Below are 6,000 nucleotides of genomic sequence, written 5' to 3' on the forward strand. Positions count from 1 at the left end.
TTAGCTTATCAGCTACATTTTCAAGTTTCAGTTAGTTTTTTAGTTTTCAGGTACCTTTCTGATAAGTGCATTTTATATAGCCTTTTTAAGTCTCTTATGCACGTATTTCTATGCGGTTTTCGTAGTTTTAAGCTACGAAATGCCCCGATGATCCTTTGGTTCGTTTGGCTTTAATTGCAGGAATGAACCTGAAAGTAGCGGAATTGAGCCTTCTACTGTTCCTTTAGCTTGCATTTAGGAGATGAGAAGAATTGGAGCCGAAATGCTACTGTCTTGGGATACGTGAAGCGGCTTCGGAAGCTAAATCAACAAGTCATAGCTGACTTCAGTGGTATATCCCTCGATCGAGAGGTTTTGCTGGCCTAGTTCATCGATCGAGAGCTTTTGGTGAAGAAGAAGACCTCGAACGTAGACTTTAGTTGTTCGATCGAGAGGTGCTATTTTAGAGTTCCTCGATCGAGTGCTTAATGTGCTTGATCTAGAGGTTTTTGACAGAAGTACTCGATCGAGTTGTTTAGAAGTGCTCGATCGAGCACTTTGGGATCTGACGTGAGGATTTCTCGCGTAAACGTATTTTCTAGATATTTTAAGTTTTATTTAGATAAAATAAATATCTCTCCTATAAATAGGAGAGACTTAATTAGGTTAAAAGGGGGATTATTCTGGTTCTCTCTTCCTCTTGTGTTGAACGTTACTTTGTTCTTCTATTTTCTAGATCCCGTCTCATGTAAACTTACTTTACTGTTCCTTTGTTATTTAATTTAATTCTCTCTTATACATCTCTCTATCATGTTTTGTATTGCTTTAATTGTTATTGTTTTATTTACATTTATGCGCAGCTAATCCCCTATATGCTAGGATTAGGGGAACCATGGTAGTATAACGATGATGCGATAATTAGATTAGACGATTCTGATCGTGAGAATTTATTCATAGCAATATAACTGTAATTATTAAGGTGAATGCATGCAACTGAAGTAATTAAACTGGTTAAATTCAGACCTAGATCGAGAGATTGGAATGAACAGACCTGTTATGAACAATAGACTACACTAATGAGGGCGAGAGCTAAGTTAGTAGTATTTTAGGGCGGATAGCGGACCGAGAGGACCTTTCCTTTACCCTTCTCACATCAGACCGATTGGTCTACATTTAGCTGATTTGTGTAATATCATGGTGAACCAACATCCTGGCATATTTCTCTTTATCTGATTAATCTCATTTTTCAATCTTGTCTTTTATTTCAGTTCATTAGTTTAGTTCCAACAACTCAAACCCCCAATCTATGACCTTAGATAGACTGAATAACGAGTAGATAGTGACCGCCTCCCTGTGGATACGATACCCGACTTGCCTCTGCTGCATTAGTTAAAGCCGGTTGGTTTTATTTTTGATAGGGTTGCGACCACCGTGTCAAAATTTGGCGCCGTTGCCGGGGAGGCAACTATTTTATTTACTTGTTATATTTTTGTCTGTCTTTAGCCTCGAGGAATTCGTTCTTTGAGGCAGCTCTTATATTTTCTTCTAGTTTTGTTTTGATAGGTCCTGCAGGTCTTACCTAGACAGATCTATGTAAAAGATCATCAAAGGGAAGGCTTGAGTACCTTTGATCTTCCACCTATGTTCCATCCGATGGCACAACAGGTGGTCCACTGTGAGAGATGTGGTGCTTCTGGGCGCAATGCTGTTATTTGCTTGGCGAAGAACGACGAAGTCTATACGCTTAGGCAGCGTAGACAAGCTAGTCAACCCTTTGCATATGTGCCGCCACATCCGCTTCAGAAACGAGGCTATCAAAAGCCTCCATTCATATAACTCGGAATCTGAAGATTTATCTGAAAACAAAGCATCATACGAAGACTTTTGCACTATACAACAACAAAAACTCGATCGAACTGGCTAGATTGTTCGATCGAATGAATTATATGAGGGAAAGCTCGATCGAACAGAATTACACATTCCATCGAACACTATTCACAAAGAATCACTCGATCGAGAAGTTATATATGATCGATCGAGCAGTATTCACAGAAAAGGCTCTCGATCGAGTGGATTTTTTGCTCGATCGAATACAACGGTCACGGAGAGCGATGCTATGTCATTTTGGTCCGTTTCGGATGACAATACGAAGGAAGAAAATGGTTATGGTTAATCTCCCATTTGAAAAGCCGAGCTGGACGCTTTAGAGGCTGCAATTTACGGGAGAGAACCCATAAAGGATGGGAACGGAAAGGTAGCTGATTCAGTGAATGCTCCTAGCACGGTAGAGGTAATATACTCTTTTATCAATGATTCCAACGTTAGAGGCGACCGACCTGAGGTAATTAACGATAACTTCATAATTATTGGTATGGCGGATAGTAAATTCACTTATGTGACCTCTGCTTTATGTTTCGATGCTCCACCCTCTCCCGTTTTGAAAATAATTTAATAATGTTTCACCATACTTTTCATCGGAGGTTTGTTAAGTTAAGACGGTGCTTCAGATTGCTCTTATATGCTCCTCTTGTATTATGGTGCTAGTTACGCTTTTTTGTAGCACATGCGCAGATTTACGATCGGTTGCTGAGAGCTTTGAGTTGCTTTGATTGTGACCAATGGATTAGCTGAGGTGAAGACAAAAAGAGGTCGAGCTGGGACCTTTCTAAAACTAGAGCTGACCGGGAGGCAACCCAGAGTTTAAAACTTTTCAATTGATTTACGAACATTTTCGTTTTTGTTGTGTGTGTAATAATTAGTTTTTACAACCATAAACTGCGGGACAACACAGACTTGGTTTTTGGTCATTTTTGTGGTCGCTATTTGTGTCTTTGCAGGTGCTTCACTGACGCCTAGGAGTTCGCCCAATAAGGAGCTCTCGATCGAGCACTATTCTACTCGATCGAGTGCCTGACTCCCTCGATCAAATGCTTATCTTTCACGACCGAGCACCCACAGAAGTTGACATCTCGATCGAGTACCTTTATTTGTCCACTCGATCGACCACTTTCGCAGTCCATTGATCTCGATCGAGCACTCTGCTCTCTCAATCGAGTAAGCTTGCCTTGATTCGCTTCCAGTGACGTCTATGAAGTCTTTAGTGACCTCCCATATTGCTGGCTGGTTTGGGGAGGTCCCTACTTCGCGTATTCTTGTAACTTTTCTGCATCTTCATTCTTCCTTTCAGTTTGCATTTCCCTTCCCTATTTTTGGGTACAATGAGGGCATTGTACGGTTTGGTTTGGGGAGGGTATGCATCCATATCTGTGTGTGCATGTTGTTTTTATTGCATTTCAGTTAGCACTTTTAATTTTGCATGCATTGTTTTATTTTAATTTCAATAATTCAAAAATCTCATAAAAATAAAAAAATTCAAAAAATATTCACGTTTTTTTTTTTTTTTTGCATTTAGGCCGAGTCGGAACGATATATTTCAATGATGAAATTGCACTACAATAACTCATTTCACTTAAGCCTTGTAATAAAATTGATATCTTATTAGCTTTGTCTTTTCCATAATCTACGAGTTAATGTTAAATTTAGCTGAACAAATAGACTTGACCTGAAATTTTGGCAACCTACTCATATATTCTAAGTCTTAGAGCCTTAAAAATGGTGTTATTTATGACCAGTTCATGTAGGATTGTGAGTAGTTACTCCTTGCATAACATGTATCATTAATTTGCACATATATGAAATTCAAATGCTTTTTATCTACATAAATTCGAGATAGTGGTTGGTGTCATATGTAGGGAGGTTCTTACATTTCCTTTTCTTCCATTTTCACCCATAAACTCCACTTTAGCCAAATTTGCCTTTTGACCCTTAACTACATCTCAAATATAGCCTGCCTTGTCAAGCTAGTTTAGTGATTGTTTTGCGGTATATTGCTTATTGAGCCGGATTTGGTTTGTATTGATTATCGGAGTTGGTAATTTGGAGAAGGAAAATGATGAAAAAGAATGGTGAAAAAAAAAGAATTCGAAAAAGAAAAAAGAGAAAACAGAACCGAGAAAAGAAAGAAAAAAATGAAAAAAGAGATTGAATAAGATCGGTTTTAGCTCCTATGTTTTTTTATATCTTATGAGGAGTGATTATTTGGTTAGTGAGTTTGTGTGACAAAATAAGGGGCACTTGTGCTTATTTCTATTGGATTGGAATCGGATATCGTTTGGTTTGGTTTTGATTAGGTTGCTAACTTGACTATTAACCTCACAATCCCAAAAATGTTCTGCCTTTTCTTACCTATTGCATCACTTTCCCATATTCTTGTAAGCACTCGGCTGTGACGGACTTTATTTGGTAGGAATGTATGTGTGGTAGTTAAAATTGTCTATCATATTAGTTGCATGCATGTCTATGTCGGTCGTAGTTTAGGTGAGCGACTATTTTTCTTCTCCTCTTACTTACATATGCTTACCCTTTACTTCCTGAGAGAAGAGTGACCCGTGAGAGTCCATTTATAAAGGTCTTACATGGTCGACATTTCAGCTTTATTATAAACATCCTACAATCATTTGCACTTGACTGTTTTGCTATAAGTATTAGTTGTTTGCATTAAATTTGTTTAAGTGGGCATTTGTAGCCGGCTATGAGTTTTTATTCCGCTTCATTAGTTAGATGCATATAATTTGCTTGGGGACAAGCAAAGGTTTGGTTTGGGGAGATTTGATACGTGCATTTTGTATAGCCTTTTTATGTCTCTTATGCACGTGTTTCTATGCGGTTTCCGTAGTTTTAAGCTACGAAATGCCCTAATATCCTACTTTGGTTCGTTTGGCTTTAATTGCGGGAATGAACATGAAAGTAGCAGAATTGAGCCTTCTGCTGTCCCTTTAGCTTGCATTTAGGAGATGAGAGGAATTGGAGCGGAAATATTACTGTCTTGGGATGCAAAACGGCTTCGGAACCTAAATCAACGAGTCATAGCTGAATTCAGTGGTATATCCCTCGATCGAGAGGTTTTACTGGCCTAGTCCATCGAGCGAGAGCTTTTGGTGAAGAAGAAGACCTCGAACGAAGATTTTAGTTGTTCGATCGAGAGGTGCTATTTTAGAGTTCCTCGATCGAGTGCTTAATGTGCTCGATCGAGAGGTTTTTGACAGAAGTACTCGATTTATTTGTTTAGAAATGCTCGATCGAGCACTTTGGGATCTGACGTGAGGATTTCTCGCGTAAACTTATTTTCTAGATATTTTAAGTTTTATTTAGATAAAATAAATATCTCTCCTATAAATAGGAGAGACTTAATTAGGTTAAAGGGGGGATTATTCTGGTTCTCTCTTCCTCTTGTGTTGAACGTTACTTTGTTCTTCTATTTTCTGGATCCCGTCTCGTGTAAACTTACTTTACTCTTCCTTTGCTATTTAATTTAATTCTCTCTTATACATCTCTCTATCATGTTTTATATTGCTTTAATTGTTATTGTTTTTTTTCATTTATGCGCAACTAATCCCCTTTATGCTAGGATTAGGGGAACCATGGTAGTATAACGATGATTCGATAATTATATTAGACGTTTATGATCGTGAGAATTGATTCATAGCAATATAACTGTAATTATTAGGTTGAATGCATGCAACTGAAATAATTAAACTGGTTAAATTCAGACCTAGATCGAGAGATTGGAATGAACAGACCTGTTATGAACAATAGACTACACTAATGAGGGCGAGAGCTAAGTTATTAGTATTTTAGGGCGGATAGCGGACCGAGAGGACCTTTCCTTTACCCTTCTCACATCAGACCGATTGGTCTACCTTTAGCTGATTTGTGTAATATCATGGTGAAACGACATCCTGACATATTTCTCTCTATCTGATTAATCTCCTTTTTCAATCCTTGCTTTTATTTCAGTTCATTAGTTTAGTTCAAACAATTCAAACCCCCAATCTGTGACCTTAGATAGACTGAATAACGAGTAGATAGTGACCGTCTCCATGTGAATACGATACCCGACTTACCTCTGCTGCATTAGTTAGAGCCGGTTGGTTTTATTTTTAATAGGGCTGCGACAACCGT

Source organism: Silene latifolia, chromosome 1 (assembly GCF_048544455.1).
Source record: "Silene latifolia isolate original U9 population chromosome 1, ASM4854445v1, whole genome shotgun sequence".
NCBI lineage: Eukaryota > Viridiplantae > Streptophyta > Magnoliopsida > Caryophyllales > Caryophyllaceae > Silene > Silene latifolia.